The sequence below is a fragment of the Ictidomys tridecemlineatus genome, chromosome X (assembly GCF_052094955.1).
Source record: "Ictidomys tridecemlineatus isolate mIctTri1 chromosome X, mIctTri1.hap1, whole genome shotgun sequence".
Lineage (NCBI taxonomy): Eukaryota > Metazoa > Chordata > Mammalia > Rodentia > Sciuridae > Ictidomys > Ictidomys tridecemlineatus.
In genome coordinates, this window is record NC_135493.1 from 54,213,019 (window position 1) to 54,238,372 (window position 25,354).

The 25,354-nt window shown below is 34.5% G+C and overlaps 1 protein-coding gene across 15 annotated transcripts in view; it reads left to right on the plus strand.

Annotated features, from left to right (window-relative positions):
• Nucleotides 1–25,354, plus strand: part of Diaph2 (diaphanous related formin 2) — an 802,473-nt gene that overhangs the window by 503,019 nt on the left and 274,100 nt on the right. For 2 of the 15 annotated variants that reach the window (XR_013431757.1, XR_013431761.1), the window contains one exon: nt 3,113–3,196. The exons of 12 other annotated variants lie outside the window; for them this stretch is intronic. The gene's annotated coding sequence lies outside the window, so the exon portion shown is untranslated. Of the gene's footprint in view, nt 1–3,112; nt 3,197–13,063; nt 13,315–25,354 lie in introns of all 15 variants that reach the window. One more of the 15 variants, XR_013431756.1, reaches the window with a different exon arrangement.

Sequence of the window (25,354 nt, forward strand, 5' to 3'; positions counted from 1 at the left end):
GTGACCTAGTACACTATAGAGTATTGGTTGTTCACTCTTCTTATTGCCTGGCTCATTGAGAGCTGGGGCTGGTCATAGTTATCCAGCATTTCAAGGGGGTATATTACAGAATATTTCTAGCTTGGGCAAAGATTTTAAAAACATTCAAAGTAAACTTTCTATTCAATGCATATTAGCATACACACTTAAGTGCCACCATAAAGTTGAAAAATAACAAGTTAAATTCTAAGTCAGAGACCATCAATATTCTTTATATTAATATGCTCATAACAATCCTAGTATTGGAAGGTTTTAGCTCAATTGTTTGCTCAGTGAATTGAAATAAAATCTTTACTAGTCTTTAGTAAATGCTATAGATATTCATTTATCAAATATTTATTATGTATTACATATTGTCTAATGTTACTTTCGTGAATTTTCCAAAAAATGTTCTCATTATTAAATGAGGAATATTTTCCATTTCTGATAACAGTTGTCCCTGTGTCATTGTAGTGAGCTAGAGTTATGTTAGGATAGCATTAGAAACTTATAAACCTATTTACCACAGTTCATATTCTTCATTCATTCATTTCTAAGAGTCATCTCTTTTTATCTTTTAAAGTTACTGTGAATTCTATAGTTTATGTCCGTATTTGGCATCTGCTGTGAATATTTGGGGGGTGAGTTCAGAATCACATCTGGTTTCCACTCTTTGAACAATAAACCATGCTTGAAAGAGTGAGAAGAAACATCATGAATAGACTCCTAGCTGATCTTGGGTCTTCTCTTGGACTTGACAGTGTATGTGACACTGACATTATTTGCAAAATTGTAGCTTTTGTCTTCTTGGACAGTAGTGTGACTGAAATAATTTTTCTTTTCTAGTGTAGGAAAAGTAGTATATTTTCCTCACACATCACAAGGTTGATGGCTCACATCACCTCCATCAAAAGATAGATTAATAAGAAAAAAACACAGCAAATTTAATTAACCACCATTTTATGTGATGAAGACTCCAGAGAAAACTGCCTATTGCTTATTGCTAAGTCTGTTGAAAGAAGTGGATAGTTGAAGAGAAACATGATCAGATGAAAAGTGGTATAATCTCATGTTAATAAACAGGGAATTCACTGGACAAGATTCTTTCTGGGGTCTCTGCATTGACATTTCTTCCCCTCCCCCTCCACCCCCCCATAGGGCAAGACTCCCAACAGTCACATGAACATTTTCAGTGGAGAAGGGAGGAGCTCCTAGTGATCCTTTGATATTTTATGGCTTGACTGGAGGGGAATTCTATTTTCTGTGATCCACTTCTGGGAAATGGGCAACAAAACTTCAGAGAGATCTTGTTCTGGGGTCAGTGTATCTCCTGCATCTGAAAATACTTAGCATGTGAAGGCACCATATTTTAGGAAATTGTGTTCTGAGGCCTAACACCTTTGCTTTCTATCATTCTTTTTCTCTTTTAATCAAAGTATTATTTTACTTACTTTTCATTGCTTTTTCAGACAGGAAAGAAGCCTGTTCTTAAAAGAGGACTTTATAGACTTTTAAATATGTATTGTGGCCCATCCTTAATATCTTAAGCTGTCTAGAAAAAAGCACATTAACCACAGTGTTGACCTTAGTGCTTATATCCTGTTGACAAATTTTTTACCACATTTACTCACAGAAGTTTCATCAATAGCAGGGCTGTCTATTGCCCCACATCAGCTTAGCTTTTTGATTGACTGCTGGCGAAATCATTTCCCCAACTGGAGGACAGGGAGTGACTGAGCAGCAGGAACACCATTAACACATTGACAAGAAGAGCTGACAGAATGTTAATGACATTAACACCCTGTCAACTAACTATCAACACCTGGGATTTCCTCCTAGTATGAAGGAGAGTCATTCCAAGTGGTTACAAATGAAATCTGTGAGGAAGCACATTGTCCTTTCCAGATAATTCAAAACAGATTTGAAGTCTCTAATGCATTGCCATTATGTTAATTTTATTCCTCTATTTATTATTAAGAGAATAATTTAAAATAGATGAAAAAAATCTAAATTATTATTCAACTATAAGTAATACTTATCATCTTTGAGAACATGCCAATAACAGGGTTTAGTGGAATGATAATCTAAATGTCACAAAACAAAAATCACAAAACAAAAACAAAGAACAAATATATTTTTTAAAATGTAGTATCCAGGCCATTTTTTGTCTTTTAAAGAAAAATTGAGAATGTCAGACTAGACTTAAGGGAAAATCACCACCTCTGACTGTCGGTCCTTACCCTCTATTGCCGGTTGTTCAAAAATTCAAAAAATTCAGGAAGTTCTAAGCAAGGTTTCTTTAATGAGACTCTTCAAATAGGAGAAGGTATAGGATAGAAAAAAAAAAAAGAAAAGGGGCATGGTCAGTAATGGAAATAATGCATACATTGAAATGCATATTGTTGCCTGACATGGTGGTACAAGCCTGTCATCCCAGATATTCTGGAGGCTGAAGCAGGAGTATCTGAAATTGGAGGCCAACCTCCACAATTGAAAAGAACCCTTCCTCAAAATAAAAAGAACTGGAGATGTAGCTCAATGATAGAGGGCTTGCCTAGTATTCACAAGGCCCTGGGTTCAACTACCAGTATTGGCAGGAATAAAGCAGATTGTTTTCAAAGTCATTGTGGAACCTTATCCCACGGAAAACCAATGACTGAGAGAAGAGTATTAGGGAGAAAAAAAGGCTTTATTCATAGGCCAAAGAATAGAGAAGAAGGTACCTTGTTCACAAATCAGCTTCTCACATTCAGGTAGTTGAGGGGTTATAGATATAGGATAGGAATAATAAAAGAAATGAACTGGCTAATAAAAGAGGAATATTAATATATTTTCAGGGAATGAATGTGTATATTCCAGGAACTCAGGATCACCTCTTTTCATTCCTTTTATGGTCTTGTGTTTCCAGTCCTGGCAGTTGGGAGGTGGGGGACTAGGCAAGTGTACCTCAAGTTAACCTTTTCAACCAGATATTTCTCAAATGATTGTCATGTCTACAATCAGTGGTGAGTAGACTCTGTTCCAAAGTTTTAAGTCAATAAAGGAAACAGACAAAATGAAGACAGAGATTCCACACATTTTCATTGTGTTTCAGTCACCTATTGGATATCTTCAGGTCCATGTGAAGAGTCAGTGATTTCAGCAAGACAGACCTTCAGTTCCCTGAAGAGTAACCTAGGTAACCATTATCATAACACACACATCACGTGTCATCTATAGCAAAGCTAATAGGAGAATAATAATGTATGACCTCCAAAATTAATGATTTTTAAGTTGACTAAGAATAAGTGAAGCTAGAGGGTTTATTTATATTTCTCCTTGGTAAGAAAAGCACATAGGGGAATACTGTTCTTTTTAAAAGGGAGATTCTTAGCATCCTTTGAAAGGCACACTCTTGATAGTGATATTGGAAATTTTCTGTTCCATTGTACATTGAACTAGATAGAAGGTATAATCATATATGATAAAATGGTAATAACATAGTAATAATAACAACTATTATCAAAGAGAATGAGAACCATATAGAAGTGAAAGCAGTCAAGGCAAATTTTATTCAGAAACTATTGTGATAAAAGAGAGATTCCAGTTTACGATCGAGATGCATTTCGGACACAAGGGCAAGTGGGGATTTGTAGCCGTGGAACAGGGTAGAAATCAATGGACAGAAAATTACCAAGAGAAAATATCCAGGATAAAAAGGATTCTGGCTTAACCAATTTGACAAGATTCTTGATAAAGGCACACTGGGTTGAAAACAAGCAGAAGTTGAGAGATGAGGAATTTGGTCAAATACCAAGGATGGAGAATTTTCACTCAACTGACCCATCAGACCTCTTGCTAAAATTGAACCATTCAGGACCAAGGAGAAAACCCAATGGTGCGGCCTAGTCAAAAAGAGGAATCAAGGTTCTTGTTTAAAGAGAGTGTTTTTACTATTTAGTGAATGTCATGTGCCAGCCATTATGCCAGGATATAACTACACACACACACACACACACACAGAGAGAGAGAGAGAGAGAGAGAGAGAGAGAGAGAGAGAGATTGAATATCCCTTATTTGAAATGCTTGAAACCACAAGAATTTCATATTTCAGATTTTTTTGGACTTTGAGTATGCATAATGAAATATCTTGGGGATGGAACCCAGTCTAAACATGAAATTCACTTTATATTTTATAAACACATTATGCACACATAGGCTGGGGGCAATCTTACACTATATTTTAAGTCTCCTGCATTTTAACTGTGACCTATCACATGAAGTCAGGTGTGGAATTTTCCACTAGTGTTGTCACATCAGTGCTCAAAATGCTTCAAAATGTAGAGCATTTTAGAATTTAGGTTTTCAGATTAGATTAACCTGTTCCCTGCCACAAATCATCTCCAAAGCAATCCTATGAGGTAGGTACTATTATTGACCTTATTTTAATTAGCCTTATTTCAAATATTAGAAGGCTAAAGAGGTTCAGCCATGTACTTGATATCACATAAGTAATCAATATCACTAGTGAGAGATGAGATCCAAATTTTGTTCATTTGGAGTTTAACCCTTGTCATGGTGTTATGTGGCCTTTCAATTCAGAAGGGTTCATAAATCTGAGATGAATTCTATATTTGTTCCCTGTGAAATTACTTTATTGTGTCTTATCCTGTCTCGCTCAAAATGGAAAACTATTTTTTGAAAGGATTGTAAACTAATTTAAAAATTAGCTGTTCACTTACACTATCTCCTCCAGAAAGCCTTTCTAATCATAGCAATCAAAATTAATTTCCTTGTCCCTTGTGTTCTCATAATATTTGAATACTAGGATTAGCATACTTGCTCATTTGCCTATACTCTTTATGCACATGTCTGTTGTGTACACTGGGTTATAAATTTTTGAGATATGTATTTTTATTCATCTGAATATTCTGCAACAAGCATAGCACAAAGCTTCATAGAAATTTAAGTACTTAATAAATAGGTTTCAGTTTCATTGTATAATGATATTAAACTTAGCACTCTGGCAAGTAAATAGAGAACATAGTATTCTAGCATGACCTCAGTTTGACAAGAGAGAGGACTCTAACATGTTTCAAATGTTAGGCTTTTATCATATTTTGACTTTAAATGCAGGTATTGAAAATTAGCTCTTACCAAACCCTTAGTAGAAATCATATTCTAAGAAACTGCCTGAATGTAGCATGTTTTTTTAGGATCTGTTAGCGCGCGTGCACGCGCACACACACACACACACACACACACATACACACACACACACACACACACACAAACATTTCTATTTGAAGAGTCTTTCTTGTTTGAAATTCAGCCTGAAATTACACTGACTATAAGTACATTTTTCAAACATTGTTCAGGGAATTGACAGACATTTGGTGCATGATGCTGATGATGAGAACAGAATATATTGCTCGTTTAAAGGGTGCATAAACCTTTTCAGGCCTCAGGAGACTCATCTGGGAAATCATCTTTTTCAGAACATAAAACGGGACTTAATTTGTTTGAAAGAGTTAATGTACCCTCAGTCTGACAAATTCTCATCATTCTTACCAGAAACTAAGTTTTAACAGATTAAAAACCTTTCTGTGGGATTTATTTATAGAAATAAAACAAAAGGAACCTTGAGAAAATTAAATTACCCAAAATGGTTATTTTTATGTGAGTGTGCATATATACTAGAGAACATATAGCATACCCATTATATCTATTCATATTTATAAAGATAAAGCCATTTGGATCTTTACAAGACCATAAATTGGATATAGTAATGAATCTATGAATTTGATTCATTTTACTTTGATTTAAAATTTACTGAAACTCTTTTCAAATATGAAATGCATTTGTGGTATGTTAAACAAGTATGCAGTGATAATGATTATGTCAGTCAACTTCTCATCCCTGTGTCCCATATATCTGACAAAAAAACTTAGAGAAGGAAAAAATTATTTTGGCTCATGCTTCTAGAGTTCAGTCCATGGTCAATCAACTCCATTGCTCTTGTCCAAGGTTAGGCAGAACATCATGGCAGAAGGGTGTGAGGAGGAAAGCTGTTTAGCTCATGGCCATCAGGAAGCCGAGAGGGAAAGGGTGAGGGGGACACAGGAAAGATGCATGCTTTTAGGGCCTAACCCAGTGACCTAACTCCTGCAGCCACTCCCCACCTGCATACAGTTAACACCCAGTTATTCTGCTCAAACTAGGATAGACTGATTAGGTTATATTTTTTTATAATCTATCATTTCACCTCTGAATATTCCTGCACTAACACTGGAGCTTTGGAGGAGCACTTCATATCCAAATGTTAACAGTGATGTTAGTATAACTCTTTATAACTAACAGCAAAAATCTCAGTCATACTATTTTCAATATGTAGAAATATATATCAGTATCTCTTTCTATCAATGTCTGTTCACTTATTTGTAGTTGGAATATGTTTTACATATAGTTTATGAAAATACAGCAAAATAAACTTAGCTTCCAGGTGACTATTCCCAGTTTTATTTTTTTTTCTTCTGGGTTTAAACTTTAAGATAATGAAAGAAAATTCACTTTATAAGGTGAAGACTGATAAAAATGTAAGAAAGCAAGACTGATTACTTAGTAATCATGCAATGGTACTCTCCTTTGTGTTGTAAAGATAGGATGATAAACTTATACTTTTCCCAACTCATTACTGAAGTTAGAAATCGAAAGAAATGTATGACTAACACTACTGAAAATTATCCAATTGAATTTTGATTTCTTACACACATATCCACCCCTCATAAGACATACATTTAGAGTGATAATGAACTTGAGAGGATTATATCTCACGTACACATTTAAGGCTAAGGGACTCACTAATGGTGAGAATGGAAAATCAATGAAAAATAAAAAAAGAATTACATATACATACATGCTTTCCAGAGGTCATCAGTGAGAGGGGGAACAGGATCTAATCATCATTTGATACTGCCTGAGTACAGAAAAGGAGTAATTGAGATTAAAAAATGGTTCAGAGGTGAAAGTATCAACCCCTCTTTTCCTCATCAAAAGTAAATATTTAATAAATGGTTTTTTGATATATGCAAAGGCATTAACAAATTTGTGTACAGCAACTTTGTTTAATTACCAATATCTAGATTCCTGAGTATGGGCCTGAGTCCAAACGTACAGCAATATCATTTCATTTTGCACACCATTTAGAAATGCTCTGGCCACTTTGTTTGTCATACACACACACACACACACACACAAATACACAAACACATACACATACAAAGTTTTTTCAAACTTTGATGTTCGTACAAATGCAAAGTGACTGTCTTAATCCATCTGAATGAAAAGATATTTGGACTGGATATTAGTGGACCTAAGATCTAGCTTTATCTTCTGATCTTAGAAAAAATGTTCCATTTACTCTTTTGTAAAACTGAAATGATAATATTTGCTTGCCTACCTCATGTATGTTGCTATTTGGATTAGGTATAATGACTTAACATGCTTTGTAAAGTGGAAAAGCTACATAAAAAGTGTCTTTTATTTATAATTCTGCCCTAAATCTCACAAATAGAAAATTAATTATTTGTCTAAAGGAAAGCCATGATCTGATTTTGTCCAACTTCATTCTATATAATTTTCTTTAAAAAATCTGTTTTACATTTTTGTTTGAGTTTGTTTTTGTTTTTAGACTGATAGGTGAAAGGTATATTCTTCAAAATGTAGTAAATGACTATGAAAGAAGTAGGATAGTTATCCCTCATTATGGAAGAAATATCCAGGTGTTTACTGTTAAAGGAATCCATACCCTTTCCATTGGAGTAGAAAATAGGAAGAGATAACAGATGGAATTTGAAGATTCTTGCAATCTTCATGAAAAAGAATATTGTAAATTCTTTGGTACTTATAAGATTAGGGTATGTGTTCTGCTTTCAAGAAAGAATATAGTCAGGGAGGTAAAACTGACAGAATACAACTACAAACAATACAAGATTATTGTTAAATTTTCAGCGTTTCTTAACCATATTTTTATTTGGTGAGAAAGCAAAACCTTTGGCCACAGTTGGGAATTAATATTGCAACTTCACTGTTCGAAATGTATTGTCAAACCAACCAAGAGAACCAAATGACAAGTTATATATGAGAATGCATTCCAAAGCTAAATGACTTTTATATTATCTTTTGTTTTGAATTAACTATCTCCTTTAGCACAGATAATTGGGAACTGTGTGTGCCAACAATTCCTCTGGGTTCACAAATACATTGCTTTCCATGTTTTTATTAGTCAGACAGCATATATTTATTAAGCAGTCACTGCAGTTTCTAACACTATAGTAAGTGTCATGGTATTACAGTATAAAAATGAAGGGCAAAATATTCTCTTGGCTATAAAGGAACTTAGCACTTAGTTAAGAGCGTACATATGAGAAAAGTGATTCTAAAAGGATGGTATTTAATTAAGTTTAATTATGTGGCATTGTTATAAATGCATTAAGAGTTAACAAGGCAGTACATATTGGGCTTTGGAGTAGCTTCATGAAGAACTTAACATTCAACTTTTGCTGAAATGCCTTCAGTGTACAAGAAATTTACCATGTTTGCTTTGTGGTGATCATCTTTTGTACTCCCAGTGCCTGGCACATAGTAGGGCTCTATTGGTGTCTGGAAAATGAATGAATATATGACTTGCCCTTCTCTGTCATTTTATTTCAATGTTATACTTGACCCTGAAAAAACATTTTGCTGAATATTCTCACAGGTCATCCAAAATGTTATTCTAATTGATTTTGGAATTCACTTCATGTCTTTATTTAAACAAATGAAAATTCCTCCTTAATTATGTCTATATTAGATTAATATTAAAAATGATTTGAGTGCTAGGATGCAGCTCAGTGGTAGAATGCTTGCTTAATATGCATGAGGCTACCCCAGCACTGCTCCTCCAACACTTCAAAAATTGCATTTCAGGAACTCTACTAAAACTGGACTGAGTTAAAGAACAATTCAAAATTTAAGATATAACATGATCAACATAGATTAAATTTAAATGTATAAATAGATTTTATTACTAAAGTCTGTTTTGTTTAGTGATCCCTGTATAATAGTTTAAACTAACAAAGCCTGTTAAAAAATGATTGATTGTAAACATTGAGATGGCATATGATGGGGCATATGTGTTAAGTCATCTAACATATCTGCCTATTCATTCACATATTAGGACATAATTGACACAGAGAGTTTTGCCTTCTGCTCTATGCTGCGTTTCCCTTTATCCAAACATATCTTTTGCCATTCTTGTAATGCCTGGATATGCCTTCTGTAAAAAGCATTAAGACTGGGAGGTATACAAACATTAATAAGACATAGAACTTTCATTTCTGAAACATGTACATTAGGAAGCAGAATCAATAATATGCCCAAACCATTATAAGAAACAATATAGGTATGACAAATGTACATACATGTTTGAAAGTTCTTTCTATAAAATAATGAAACCTAGTATTTCCATCGAGATTTTTATCTTCATAGTATTTGCATACATTGTCTTATTATTAGTTCAGATCAGAAAAAGATCTGTCTTTCTGATGACTTGGTAGTGGAGGTTTTATGGAGAGTTACAATCCAGACATAGGCAAAAAGTCAGTCAATAAAGTTCAAAAAAGTGTTGAAGGAAAATGAAGTAGACCTGTTTGACTGTAAGTAGTGGGAGTTATTAACAGGAAAGGGGATAAAAACCAAGTTCCAAATGATCAAGAATAACAGTCTAAAGAGTTCAAACAGTATTTGATGGGTCATGAATTATTGAAAGGCAAGGTTCCTCTCTCTCCTTCCAAACACCGTATGGTGTTCCCTTAAATGGGGTAGTGCGGTGGTACTTGCCAGTTCTCCACTGCTGATACACATAAGTCAGAATCATTTCCAGTATTAGAAAACTGAATGTACATATTCAACTATATTTGTATTCTTAATAACAACTTGCATTTATATTGTTTTTACAATTTTAAACTGTAAAGCTCTTTTATTCACACTCATGCCTACTCCAAAATGTTCTGTAATTAAACCATGATAACTGTATGTTAAGAAAAAAAGTGTCATTGTTTCCTCTTCTCTACCACCACAGTCTACACAGAAGACTTCTCTCACCTAAAAAGTGGTGGTGAGTTCTCCCCACCATCAAGAAAGCAACTTTGCAGAAATGGATAGCAGCTTGAAGTCCTCAAATTTAATTCAACTCTAACATGTCTCCCTGGAGATAGCATCCGATACCATAAGTTGAGAGTTCTGTAGCAAGACTGTGATCCTCCCTCTGAGCCCTGCCCCAGCAATTTAGAATCTGGTCAAAAGCCCCAGGTCAATTTACCTGGGCTTCTGATTCACCAGCTATAAATGGAGGTTTTGACCTTCCCCTCCTTGGATATGGCCAATTTTCTTGAATTGTTAACAATCTGGTGGGAAACACTTATGTTTACTGGTTTGTTATAAAAATGCAGATGAAGTGATGCAGAAGGTTAGGTATGGGGGAAGGGACACAGAGCCCCCATGCCCTTTCCAAAAACACTCACCATGGGTTCAGATATCTGGAAGCTCTAGGAACCCTGGTTGTTACATATGCATGGTTGATTAAATCTTTGGCCATTGCTGATATGTTTAACCTTAATTCCAAAATCGTGTCAACCCCCAGCCCAAAGCTACCTTAGTGCTGGTAGTCATCAGTCATCTCACCACAGTGAAAAATGGCAAGATCATCTCAGAGATCCTAAGAACTTGTTCAGTTTTATGCTAGGGAAAAGGGAGAAGGGCTGAGGAGAAATAAAATACTTGCACCTAGTTGATGTTTTTGAGGATTTGCCCATCACACAAATATTTATTTATTTATTCATTTACTTACTTACTTATTTAGATACTGGGGATTGAACTCAGGGATGCCTACCATTGAGCTATTCCTCGGTCTCTTTATGTATGTATGTAATTTTGAGCAAGGGTCTCACTAAGTAGCTGAGGGTCTTGCTAAATTGCTCTCCTCAAACTCTAATCTTCCAACCTTTAGCTTCCCAAATCTCTGGAATTACAGGTATGCACGATCATGTCCATCCAAATATTTACTTATTTATCACTTACTATGTGCTACATACAGGCCATGTAAGGCATTTGCAGTACTGTGGTGAAAAAAAAAACTATAAAAAGTGTACCCTAAAGAACATTTTAGTCTGCTATAAAATGTGAACAATAAGTAATTATGTATACAACTATGGCAGGTGATGTGGAAGATATTTCTTTTGGTCAACCAAGGGCCTCCTAACATTACTGCTGAGCTGAGAAATAAAGGACAGATCAGAATTAAGACAAGAGGTGTAGATGAATCTTTTTTTCAGCCTGTTTATCTACCATTGCTTAAAATATTTGGAAGCTAGGTGACTTGACAATTATTTGGTTACTTGCATTTCTAGTGAATTTTAGTTTCTTCTCTTTGGTCTCACTGGATTTATACTCCTAGTAAGCTTTGAAAGTTGAACAGTTAGAATGATCTCAAATTGAGCCAAATGCTGAGGACATTTTTTTATTTCAAAAACTCTGTTAACTTTTTTTGCCAAAGTCGCCTTTACTATTAACTAGGGATTGAGTGTAGGTATTTTTGAAGAGCTATGTCAGATTCAGTGGAAAACCTAAAGCTCTACTAACCTTGTGGGAGCTGGAATTTTTCAGCTAAAGAGGTTCCAATAGATTTAGGTATTTATCCAAACCGAACTTTCAAACCACCTGAGATTTTCCCATTACTAGTTTACATAGGGCTTAACTACAGTGGTTTCCTCTTTCAACATTTACTTTTTTTTTTTTAATTTAAACAGCTTAATCGAGAGCTGAAAAAACACTGGATCAGTCTTTTCAAATAAAAATGAAATGCAGCTGCCATGGGTTAGTCTTACAGAAGAAACCCTGCTGCCTGCAGGCAGTTTAGATGTTAAAATGATATTTTTTAAATACCAGAAGATCTACTTTTTGATTGCAAGGTCATATCTTTTGAATTGCAAGTTTATAAAAACCTGGCAATTCTTTTGGTTAGTGGTAGTGTGGAATGTGGACATAAGCATGTTCGTGCATGTGTGTGAAATACCAAAAGAGTTATGAGATTTACATAATTGGTATGTTAATTAAGGGAAGTGTCCCATAATTTTATTAACTTAGTCACACTACATATGGGACATAACTTTCCACTTTTTTCTGCATATATTTTATATGTTGTTTGTGTTTTCATAAAATGCCAAGATGTGATTAGATTAATAACATTAATACTTATCCAAAATTCTTTAGACTTATAAATGATTATTGCCTATTTTCACCTTCTATAGTTCATTGCATTGCATTTAAATTCAATGTTATTAGGGAAAAAATCTTTTAGTACTCATTTTCTTTAGAGGAAATAGATTATCAACTTTCAGTAGATTAGCCTGAGCATGGAAAGTAAGGGAAAATGAAATACTTCCAAATTATGCAAATAAATGTTTCAGTACAAAGTGATGTATTATGTAATCTTGAACATTTTTCAGCTCTAAACCATTCTTAACATCCCTAATTCTATGTAGTGTATTCATTGTCGTTCTGCTTAGACATTATATGCTTCAATGTTGAATTAATTTCCTCCCTGATTCACTTCACCAGTACTGATAATATGATACATTTAACAGTATTCCCACGGGTAACAATTTCATCTATTCATTCAGCAAATATTTATCAAATACCATGTGCCAAGTCCTGCCCACCCTCCTGCCTTGGGGAATAAAAGATGAGAAACTTTTTTGAAAGTCTCTCTTTGAGCATATTCTAGCATGATAGACTGTCAAAAACCAAATATGTAGTAAGATATGATATGTAATATGATATCAGATGATGCTAAATGTTAAGAAATTTAAAGCTGAGTAAGCTGAGTAAAAGGATTAAGAAATAATGATTGTTTTTTAAACAGATAAATTGGTCAGAGCAGGACCTCTCTGAGGGAATGACACTTGACAATAGAATTGAGTCACTTGAGATAATTAGTGGATAACAGAGGAATAAACTTTTCTTCCAGAGGGCATAGCTAATGTAAAGTCTGAAAGATATGAACATATGCATACTCAAAGTGGACCAGCAGCTGGATTGTAGCAAGTGCAGGAGAAAGTACTCAGAACAACAATAGTTCTGAGGTGAAATCGTGGAAATCCTTGTTGTTTAATGGGACTCCATTAGAAAACTGAAAATGGAATGAAAGTTACAGAGATGAGAAGATTAGATGAACAAAATGGGAAGTTGTGAGGAGATGAATCAAGAGTCTGGTTTTAGGTAAGTTGAGCTTGGGATGTGTATTAGGCATCTGTTATGGTTTGACTCCTCTTAATGTGCAAATATTCTCAAATGAAAAGATGAGATAATGAGAGCTGTAATCTAATCAGTATTGATACTTTTGATGGAGCAATAATTTGAAAGAGCTAGAGTATTGGGTGGTAACTGTAGCAGGTAGGACATGACTATAGGATATGGATCACTGGGGGTATGCCCTTTGGGATTATATCTTGTCCCTCTGGATCCTCCCCCATCTCTCCTTCCTGACCACCATGAGGTGAAGCTTTCCTGTGGCATGCCCTTCTACCATGATGCCTTGCTTCACCTTAGGCCTAGAGCAATGGAGTTGGCTGACTATGGACTAAACCTCTTTAACTGTGAGCTCAAAATATACTTTTCTTCCTCTAAGTTGTTCTTGCCTGGTATTTTGTTCACAGCAACAAAAAAAAAAAAACTGACTAACACAGCATCCAAGTAGAGGTGAAGATACTTAATCCTAGAGCATAAAGAAAAGGTACAAATTTAGGAGTCACCGGCATATAGATTGTGTGTAAAGCCATAACACTGGTTACAATTACCTAGAAAGTGTGTATAGACAAAGAAAAGAAAAGTACAAGGACTCAGGTCTGAGTCACTTCAACATTTAGAAATTAGGAAGATGAGAAGAATTTTTAACAAAGCTGTGGGGAAACTTAAAGTGTATAGCCTTTGTGGTAGGGGGAAGCCAGAAAACTAACCTAAAACTAACCTAAAAGCCAAGTGATGAAAATATTTTAAGAGGAATCCTTTTGAATAGAAACTCGTTTATTCTATGCATTGATTAAAAGGTATAATGTATAATACATTGAACACAGCTGAGATGAGCTAGTGACTTCATATCTCTTGAAGTATTTTATTGACAAAATGAAGACTTATATCACGAATTTCTTCTTTTACTTTGCTATTTGTTTCGATGGCACATGCATTAGATTTTTTTCTTCTGTCATATTTGACTTTCTATTTCCAGATCAATCAAAATGCCCCCATTAAATTGTCAGTTAAATCACAAACAATTGTCATAAGTCATTCATTTTGTGTTTTTAGAACCTTGTGCATTAAAGGATATGAAATTCTTTGAGCAAACTTTTAGTGAAGTCTCAATTATCTGGAATTCTCTTGACATATATCCATTTGTAGATAGCAAGGGACTTCCCAAATTTCAACATTAACGATTTGACTGCTGCAATCTACCCTTTTTTTAAGAAAAAGTCTTTTAAAGTATGTTATATGTATGCTAGGTGTTTTGACACTGCAGCTATATATTCTTATCAGCCTTTCTAAACAATGTTCTAACTGTAATTTAACCATATCTTGATGACCCGGGGTAATGATCAATTCCTTTGGAGTACTTCAGAGATATCTCTGATGGCGCACTATTAGATGCATGTGTTCTTCCTTAGTTTTCAAACTTTGTTTTCCTTTTTGGCCATAACAGTGTCACCTTGGGACTCTTGAGGCACATATGATTATGGTTATGATTATGTGTGAACACTTGGACATATGTCTTTCTTGTCTCTTTTCAGTCATTCTGCTTGCACATACATCTCAAATACTTCTGCACAGATATACATGCACCATGACACATTTAAGGGCATTATATTGAATTAAAAGTGGCTGTTTATTTTGTGTACATGCACTGATAAGTTCATACATGCACAATTGTGTGCACATGTCTCTGATGCCATTAGTAGATAATTGGTCCTTAAGTGTGTATATTTTAGAGGAATTCTCTAAAATTTATATGCATTGCCATTGTTTCTCTTAACCACCCACCTTTTGGGAATTCAGGGATGGGCAATCTTCTGTCTTTAGAAATGATTTTACTATCTATGGTCAGTGTACTCTATCCCTGTTATTGCTCTGAATTTCTGCAAATGTTAGTCTACCATTACTTTTATTCCAAATCTCATCAATCCAGATCAGTACAGAATAAGAATTTCAAAGCTGACAATAGTGAAGGTGAAAGACATAAAACATACTCCTTTCTCTTGTAGGAAGCCTGGGCATTGCATAATCAAAGAGGAGTGTCACTTTAATAAGATGGCTCTGCCAATAGCAGTAGAGTGAATAAGCAAAGCTAGAGACTGAAAACAGGAATATTAATTAACACAGTTTACTATACATAGTCCCCAACTTATGATGGTTAAGCTTGCAATTTTTTGATTTTACAAAGCTACAAAATCAATACACATTTAGTGGAAACATTACTTTGAATTTTAAACCTTGATCTGTTTGTGGGCCAGTTATATGCTCTGTTATATTTTTAGGAAGCTGAGTAGCAACATAGAGCTACAGCTCCCTGTCAGCAACATGATCATGAAATAATACCCCTCATAGTCTATAATGCACTGTGTTACTGAACTGTGATGTTCAGTATGTTAGGTATAATAAATGCATTTTTTCAGCTTATGCTATTTTCAGCTTATAATAGGTTTATCAGCACATAACTATCAAAAGGCAAGAAACATCTGTATTCCCTGTGTGCCATAGGAAATAAGCCCTTGAGGTAGAGAGATTAATGAAATAGATGAGGTTCCTCCCCTATTTTTGTTAGGGACAGAATGGGGTTGAGGATTTAGTGTTATATAGTGCTAAGTGGTATTAAAAAATATTGCAAGATTATGTAATAATGACTGGAGTGCTACTTTAAGTTTGGAGAGAGGAAAAAACCTTTTTCTGTCAAGTTGATATTTGAACTGGGGCCAAAACCGTACAAGGATTCCAACCATGCAAAATATAGATAAAAGCATTTAGGGCAGGGAAATATCTCATTCAAAAATGTGAGGAAAGGAAAATATACTTATTATGCTCAAGAAACAGAAAGAAAGCCATTATGACTTGTGTGTAGTTAACGAGAGAGAAATTAATATGAGTACTGAGAAAAGGCAGGGAAAATCTCATGGAGATTTTTGTTGGCCAGGATAAGGAGTTTGACCATAGCTGTACCAATCTGGATGTCCAGTAATATTAAGTTCAGCTGATTTTTAACTAGCCAGTTCTTTTTAAAAAGTTAGTTAGCTTTTAGGACTAACCTATGCTCACAGCATCACTCAGTGTCTACAAGTTTTATTATTTGTCAGTGCTCTCAGTTTCTCACATTCTTGAAATTCATTGTTTTTTTAAAAAAAAACAAAACAAAGATAGTCCTAATTGATTTTCTTGCAAGAGCATTTTTTTTTCTGAGCATGTGTGTGTGTGTGTGTGTGTGTGTGTGTGTGTGTGTGTGTATGAGAGAGAGAGAGAGAGAGAGAGAGAGAGAGAGAGAGAGAGAGAGAGAGAGAGTGTCTGTGTGTGTATAGGGTATAACTCATTGGTAGAACACTTGGCTAGTATGCATGAAGGCATGGTTTTGATCCCCATCACTGTGAATAAAATATTGACATGATTGGGCTGTGGCTGTAACTCAGTGGTAGAGAACTTGCCTCGCATGCACAGAATCCTGGGATCAATTCCCAAGTAATGCCTAAACACACACACACAGACATACTCACACACACAGAGTAATTCTATTCAATCTCATTGACTACTTTGTTCATTTCTTGAACTATATTGTTTGACTACTGTGAGCCAGAAACTGGTGGATGCTGGAGATCTAATGGTGAATAAGTCATAGTATTTGCCTGAAGGAATTTATAATATAAATAATAAATAATATATTTTTTTGATTAAAGAAAAAAGAATTCTGTCCATAACCCAGAAGAATATTGGCTATTTTATTTTTTGTTTTACACAAAGTATTTTGGTTAGGTAGGTTGCCAGCATTTATTTTAATGATGGACTTTGAAAGTGTACATTTCATTCACTCTCAATTTGTACAGTATTATCTTTATGTTCAGTTCCTGAGAATTAGCATAATGACTGTTATTATCTTTACTGGAATACCACCAGGACATCTGGCAAAGATGTCTAGTATAAAGCAACTACGCTGGCTCCTTCCAAATAAATGATTCTTTGGTGGTTAGATATTCTATAACTTCTTCACTTATGTAATTCTCTCTGCCATGATCTATTTTACAGAGTAGAGAAAGAGAAAAAGGAAATTTGCAAAGAAATACAGAGCACAAACTCTTTATCCTGGTAAAGTATCTAACATTTTGTTTGTTGCTCTTTTTTTCAGTATAGAATAAAATGTGATTGTAAATATGGCTTTTATTTTTTTTACTCTTGGTAGAATTTTTTATGGTAGGATTTTTTTTTTTTTAGCCAAAACATGCTTCTAATTGCCAAATATATTTTGACTTTACCTTTAAAGAAAAATTACTGAACTTTGCTGCATCTGTCAAAAATGACAGGCTAATTATTTGGGCCAAAACAGTGTACATGAAATGTGTTTTTTGTTGATTTTCTGAAGTATAACGTACCTTATTTTTTGACACATCCTTTACTGTGGTTATGATTCCATGGCAGAGAACAAACTGCTTATTTTGAGTTTGCAAAATATAGCTAATCTACAAGAATAAGCTTTCCAATATCTGCTATCAAACCAAGAAATGTTGTACTTCACCAGAAATGCACACATATAAAAGCATCAATTTTCTCACACAGGATGCTGCCACTCGGACTGTATGTAGAGTTGATTTGTAATATAAATTAACTTGCCAATTATCGATTGTTCCATCTGACTTTTTAACATATTAAGAATCTGCAGAGTTTCTGAGTTATCAATAAGAATGCTGTATATGAAATGTAATGGGGTGCGTCAGCTGGATCCGAGTTAAATATTTCAGTAAATGTTGCTCAGCTTTGCCATCTGTCACATATTCTTTGTGTGTAATATTTTAATCCATTAAATGTGGGTTTTTTTCTTTAAAAACATAACTCACTTTGGCTACAGTGGAAAGCCTGTAAGATCTAGTCTCTGACCACTGACCTTTCTAATGTGTTTAATTTTACTGTAACTTGTTTTCCAATCTTTGTACCCTCATTTAGATGAATATTCGCAATACTTAGAGCATGCAAAGCTCCCAGTTGCACAACTAACAAGTAGGAAGTTCCATTAACTGCTTAACTTCTCAGACAAGAAATAAATTTGACTATGAGATATTTTGGGGGGAACATTTTGTTCTAGGAAGCAGTGGAAGAATAAACTAAAGACTTCATTTCACTAAGTAGAATGGAAAACTCATGTCACAGCATGTCAATTCCTGCTTTATGAATAAGATAATCCCCTGGGACATATATTAGGTACTTTACCTACATAACTCTTTAAGGGCATCTGGACCCTATTGATTTTCTTCTGTGGAATATCATCCACGTAGCTTAGAAGACTTAACATGCTGCACTACTTTGACTTCTATGAATAGGTTCCTCACCTGGGATGGTCAGGTTCAAAATAGTCTCCTCTCCTTAATAAGAAAGTGAACTCTTTGCTCCCTGTTGGCTCACTACTCTCAGGCCAGTAAATGAAAGCCACTTGGGTGTCATTTAGAACCATTTACCAAATGACCTATTGTGGCCTGAGAAAGTTAAGCACTGTTGGGCCTGGCAATTTACCATAATCAAAGAATTACAGTAGAAAATATGCAAGTTCTGATTTCTGGCCAGTTGTGTTTTTCCAGTGTTGCTTTTGGCAGTTCACTATGTTTTGAGTAGCCTGCTCTTTTACTTTGCCCCTTGTTATTAATTTATAAAATGAAACAAATTATTGACCCTTGAATTGTGCTGTTACATATGCTTGAGTAATTTTATTTCATTTACGAAGAATTTCATCTCTTTTATTTATTACTTATGCTCTACCTACTTCCCAAACAGTGTGCATTGGCTTATTTATAAATCATTCTAACTCAAATTAACAATATTTTTCCAAGTCCTATCCTGAAGAAGGCTTATGTTATTGAATATTATTTCACATTTGCTGTTCCTTAGTGATATGTTGATTATTATGCCATTTCTTTGATCACTTAAAAATAACTCTATTAACAAAATATCATGCCTGCAATCAAATGTAACTTCTCTTGAGATTGTATAGTCTCTTGGGAGAGAACATGTAACTTAGAGTTATATGCCTACTTCTACCAATTCTGGAACCTTGGGAAAGTATTTGCTATTTCTTGTACTCACTTTTAAATGTAGGGGTGAATGCTTATTTCCCCAAATCTTAAAAAGATAATAATAATCACTGTAGTAAATATTTATTGCATATAAAGTATTTTTGAATTCCCATGTTTCTCCCATTATTAACATTAGGTAGTGCAACTGTCAGTTGAATTGAACTTATCAAGCAACTGTCTTGTATTTGAGCACTGTTCAGACAATTGGGAGCCAGAGTGACAAAAGAGAGTCCCTATTTTGAGGAGTCCTTACTGTTCCCAGGAAAAATGCCTAGCACACAAAAAATTATGGCACAGTTTCTGATGGTATAAGTGGCAAAAGTATAGGGAAGTGCCAAGGTTGACAGGAAGAGGAAGCAATGAACACTGATCCAGGAATTTGGAAGAAAGTGAAAATTTTGGACAAAGCATGATAATTTCTTCAAAATCACTTTTTTAAAATTTGTAAGATATTATAAGACACAATCTTATCAATAATGTCTTAACAGGCATCTTATGTAAAATGTAGTATATGCCAGGCACTGTTGTAAATGCTTTATAGTAGTAAATCATTTGATGGTATTAACAAGGCTGATACTATTGACTTCATTTTACATGATGAAAATAATTATGTTCCAGAGAAGCTAAAGTTGCCCAGGGTCACACATCTTAGTGGCATAGCTGGAGTTTGAACTCAAATCAGGCTCTGGAGGTGGCACCCTTAACTCAAAAGTTCTACTGCTTCTCTGTCACCTATTGATTCAGAAGTTGACATCTTTGCTTGAATATGGTACCAGAATTCCTTCTCTAATATCCTGACAAGTAGTCATTTTGATCTCTGTTTGAGAACTTACAGAAATGACAAGGATATAACCAGCTCTTGAAACAGCCAGCTACATTTTTCAGACAGCTGTAATTACTAGAGTGTTCTGAATGTGAGCTAAAATCTGCCTTTCCTATAATGTCCATTCATTGATTCCCATGTCTCCTTTTTGACACTGCTCATACTAAAATTTCTTCCACATGATAACTATGAAAGTATTATAAAACATCATCTATGCTTCCTGATTAAATTCTGCATTATCTTTCCCATTTGTTGGGCACCAACATATAAAAGCAAGTGGCATTTAAGAATACTTAGTAGATACCATTTTTTCATTGAGTACATACTGTGTGCAAAATATGCAATGTGTTACCAATTGGAGATAGAATGAATGTCAGATTCATATACAACAGATTCATATACACAAAGTATATGCTCTTAAATAAGCTACTTCATTGCTATGTAAGAAATTGCAATTATTATTGAAGACACAAAGTGATGAGTAGAATTATTGTCTGTACTCATTTAAATCAGGTTTTAAATAAGCAGTGGCTCCTAGGTGCCTTAATTCCTCCACAGGATTACACACCTGTATTTAGAGACTGCTAAGGAGTCTTGTATTTCTCACAGTACTTTAGCACCAGGCCTTATGCAGAGTAAAGGAATAGTAGATAACTTTTGGATGAATGATGATTGAACTAGTCAATGAGTGAGTGAAATGCAGTATTTATTAATGTAACACTTCAGATAAATGTTCTTAAGATGTGCAGATGTGGTTATAACTATAAGGATGACAGTTTTTCTTTGATGTTTAAATCTCTTTAAAGTTTTGTTTGGCAAGATAAATAATAGCCCTAGTAAGGCAAATTTCCCTGGAAGAAATGTCTGAATGAAATGTTGAAAAGACAGCAAGGTAATACAGCAGCCAGAAGGATAGGGCTTTATACTATTGATCAGTCCTCAACACTGTTTGAAAAGATTCACTGTTATCCTCTGAGGAGCTCTGCCACCACATGAGTCCAGTAGAGGCAATTTCTAGGTTACTATCATGGGGTGCTCCTGTTGTGCCAGTTGTTCTGCCTAATTTTGTTATCATACTGGAGAATGTAACAACACATTGAGTCTGTACCCTGGCCATTCAGTTGGCCTTTGTATACAGACAAAGTCACACAGTCAAGTTTAGATCAGATTTTAACCCCAATGCTTTACTGTTTGCCATGCTTTGTGATGAGCGTAGAATGTGTGTGTGTGAGTATGTGTGTTTGTGTGTGTATGTGTTTCACTTTGTTTTTTTACATTTATGAAAATATATCTATTTTCAATGTGTATGAATGTACTATATAAATAATTAAATAGTAATAATAAAATGTCACATGTCCTTTTTAAAAATTTTAAGCACCTATTTGTGAACAAATCATTTCTGAACTCTCATTTGGCATAACCTTATTGCCATGCATTTATTCATGTTACCTTACTGAATAATTTAGAAAATTTTGATAGCCAAGCACAGTGGCACATGGCCTGTAATCCCAGAAACTTGGGAGGTTGAGGCAGGAGGATTGCAAATTCAAAGTCAGCCTCAGCAACTTAGTGAGGCCCTAAGAAATTTAGCAAGACCCTGTCTTAAAAAAAAAAAAAGCTGGGGATATGGCTCATATAACCCAGTGTATAAGCTCCATGGGTTCAATCCCTGGACAAAAAAAGAAAGAAAGAAACTTTAGTATAGCATAATTTTTTAAAATAATTTTAAGAATAACTTGATATTTTGTTAGACAGGACCTCTACAAAATGGCTCTTTAAGATGAGAACAATAATATAATGGGAAGGGAGAGGTTCTTTCATTATGTTAGAGATTTTGATAGTGCTAGTCCTATAACTAATTAACATTTCATTAATGATCTGTAAGGAGTACCAGTAAACAACACTTTAATTAAGTTCATGGGCAATAAATTAATAGGTGTAGAAAATATCAATGAAGACAGGAAAAATAATTCAAATAGACTAGAGAATTTATAAGACAGGAATATAACAGGAGTTTCATCAACTAAATGTAATCCCCTACTTCAGCAAATAAAAGGGGATATTCATTGCATTCATGAGATATAGAATATAAGAAAACAAGCACAATTAATAAATAAATATCCTTTCAACAATGCAGTGGCTACAGGAAGCCACAACCTTTGTTTGTGCTTAGGCTCTGAAAATATTTCAATGTATAAGTATTTTAGCTTTCTGTATTTAGAAAATAATTATATTATTTGAATAGTAGGGCTTGTAAAGAAGCTACTTAACATTTCGAATACAAAGTACTAGCCAGTCACTGTATTTAGGCACATTAAATATATTATATGTTTTCAATATTCTCTCATTTTTTAGGCTCATAGACATTGTGTAAATTCTCAAAATCTCATTTCCATTTAGTGGTAGAGCTGGATTTGAACCTAGATCATTCCATGGTGCTTCCAATAATGGTATGAAGGTTTGTGTGATCATGTGTGTGGTATGTGTGTGTGTGTGAGAGTGAGAGGGAGAAATAGTTTTGGAAACATTTGTCATCAGTAAATGCTATGCTACTCAGAGTTACTCAGATATTTTTCAGTAAGCTTAGGTTTAAGGGGAGAATTATTACATGTAAAATAGTTCCAGAAGTCTGTTTGACTAATTAGACCAACTCAGGACAAGGATCATAGTTATTTTCTTATTTTCACTGAGTCATTGTCTGGTTTAACATATTATTAACCATTGGTCATTTTAATAAATACTTGAGACTTAGGAAACTTTATCTACTATGCCAGTAATTACATGTGTTTACTCTTGGCCTTGACATCATTTGCTAGCCAGAACTAGATATAGTCATCATTAATTTTCTTCTAATGACTTAAACCAAAACAAATCTTGAAACTTAAAGAGCAAATAAAATTAATGACCTGTGTGTGTTGTAGAGAGAGATGATACAATTTTTATTTTCTTTTGTCTAAACTATATAAACTAAGTAGATATTGAACATCCATTTATAACAATTATATGTGGCAGTAGAATATATGGCAGAATATACATACATAAAGTATAACTTATTCTATTATATTCCCACTCTTGTGGTAATACATGATGTGGAGTTACCCTGGTTGTGTACACACATACAAGACTAGGCAAGTTATGACCAATTAATTCTATTGTCTTTCCAATTCCCCTTCCCCATCCCTTCCCTTTGTTACCCTTTGTCTAGTCTAATCTCTTTCTATTATTCCCCTCCCAATCTCCCTTGCTTTGGGGTTAGCATCCACAAATCAAAAAGAACATTCATCCTTTGTTTTGGGGGGATAGGCTTATTTCACTCAGCATCATATTTTCTAGTTCCATCCATTTACTGGCAAATGCTATAATTCTATTTTTCTTTATGGCTAAATAACATTCTCGTGTGTGTGTGTGTGTATAATACACATTTTCTTTATCCATTCATCCATTGAAGGACACTTATGGTGTTTTCATAGCTTGGCTATTGTGAGTTGAGCTGCTATAAACATGGATGTAGCTGTGTCACTGTAGAAGCTGTTTTTAAGTCCTTTGGGTATACACTGAGGAGAGGGATAACTGGGTCAAATGGTGGTTCCATTCCAAGTTTTCCAAGGAAAACTTGCTTTCCATACTGCTTTCCATAGAGGTTTCACCAATTTACAGTCCTATCGACAATGTATGAGTGTACCTTCCTCCCCATATCCTCACCAACATTTATTGTTACTTGTATTCTTTATAACTGCCATTCTGACTGGAGTGAGAGGGAATCTCAGTGTACAACATCCATCTTTGAGTTAAATAACTCATCAAGCAAAACTTAGTCATTCTATTGGCAGGGGATCAGTAAAATCATGTCAGTGTATAAAGAGCATATTTTTCTTCCATCATCTTTTCAGCCTATGTTTTAGAATTATTTTATGATTTTTTTCTTTTTCTTTTGATTGCCTTTAGTCCTAAAGCTTTATGTGGTGGAAAAAAATGAGAGGAAAAGTCATTTACCTTGCTGACTCACTACAGTGAGTTCATTCCATAACTCAGCCACACACCTGTTGATTTAGCCATGAAGTCCCACCTAAATTTAGGGTTTTACTTTTAAGAGATGGAATACCTCATATGAGGTTCCTTTGTCAAGTAGAGCCAGAAATATGATCCATATTTCTAGACTTTCTAGTTTACCATTCTTTCCACTATCAGAGATGACCTCAGAATTCTTCTCAATACAGTATTATATGCCATTTTGCCAGCTGCTTTGAGTTGTCACATAAGCTGAAACATACATTTTTATCCTCTCCAAAGTTTACCATGTGAATCTCCTTATAGAAGAGAAATGCCTGTAGTTATAACTCAGTGTGACATTAAGTAGTTTGGACACAAACAAGTTAATTGGCATATTGTAAACAGCTTTATATGAAAACATATCCTTGAAATATATAAATTGGCCTGTATCTATTCCATAGAAAAATAACCTAGGTGTTTAAATTTAGTTGCCTAGGTGTTTAAAGTGGATGTTAGAGAAACTGATTGAAATGAAACTTAAAAAAAAAAACCTAAATGGCAAAATCTATGACTCTATGGCACCACTCCTTCTACTCAATGTTAGATGTTTAATCATGTGATCAATTAAACATTTTTAAGAAAAAAAATGTTACTACTCAAGAGATACATGGGGTGATAGAGTATGAAACTAGAAGATAGGGATACAAATCCTGACCCTCCCCTTCCCCCAAAGAAAGCTGTACAGCTGTTTAAAAATCAACTCATCTCTATAGTTCTCATCCCTCATCTGGAAAAATAAAGAAGTTGAACTAGATAACCTTTACAATTCTTTCTAACTCTGAATGTTGAGTCTGCTCCCACAGATTCATAGGGGATATAAATATTGGTTCCTCTTTGAATTTGAATGTCCTGTGAATATTGCATGAAAGACAAAGAAAACTTGAAAAGACAAAGTCATTAGAAAAACAATGAGAACATTATAAAGTAAAATTTAGGAATACTGTCTGTATTGAGAAACTTGTTTATCAACCAATCAAAAAGGTTTATTTAGCATGTTTAACACAGTAAAGAAAATCCATTCATCCAAGAAATTCCTATTGAGCACTTGCTGTATTTTATCACATTGTATAAAATCCAA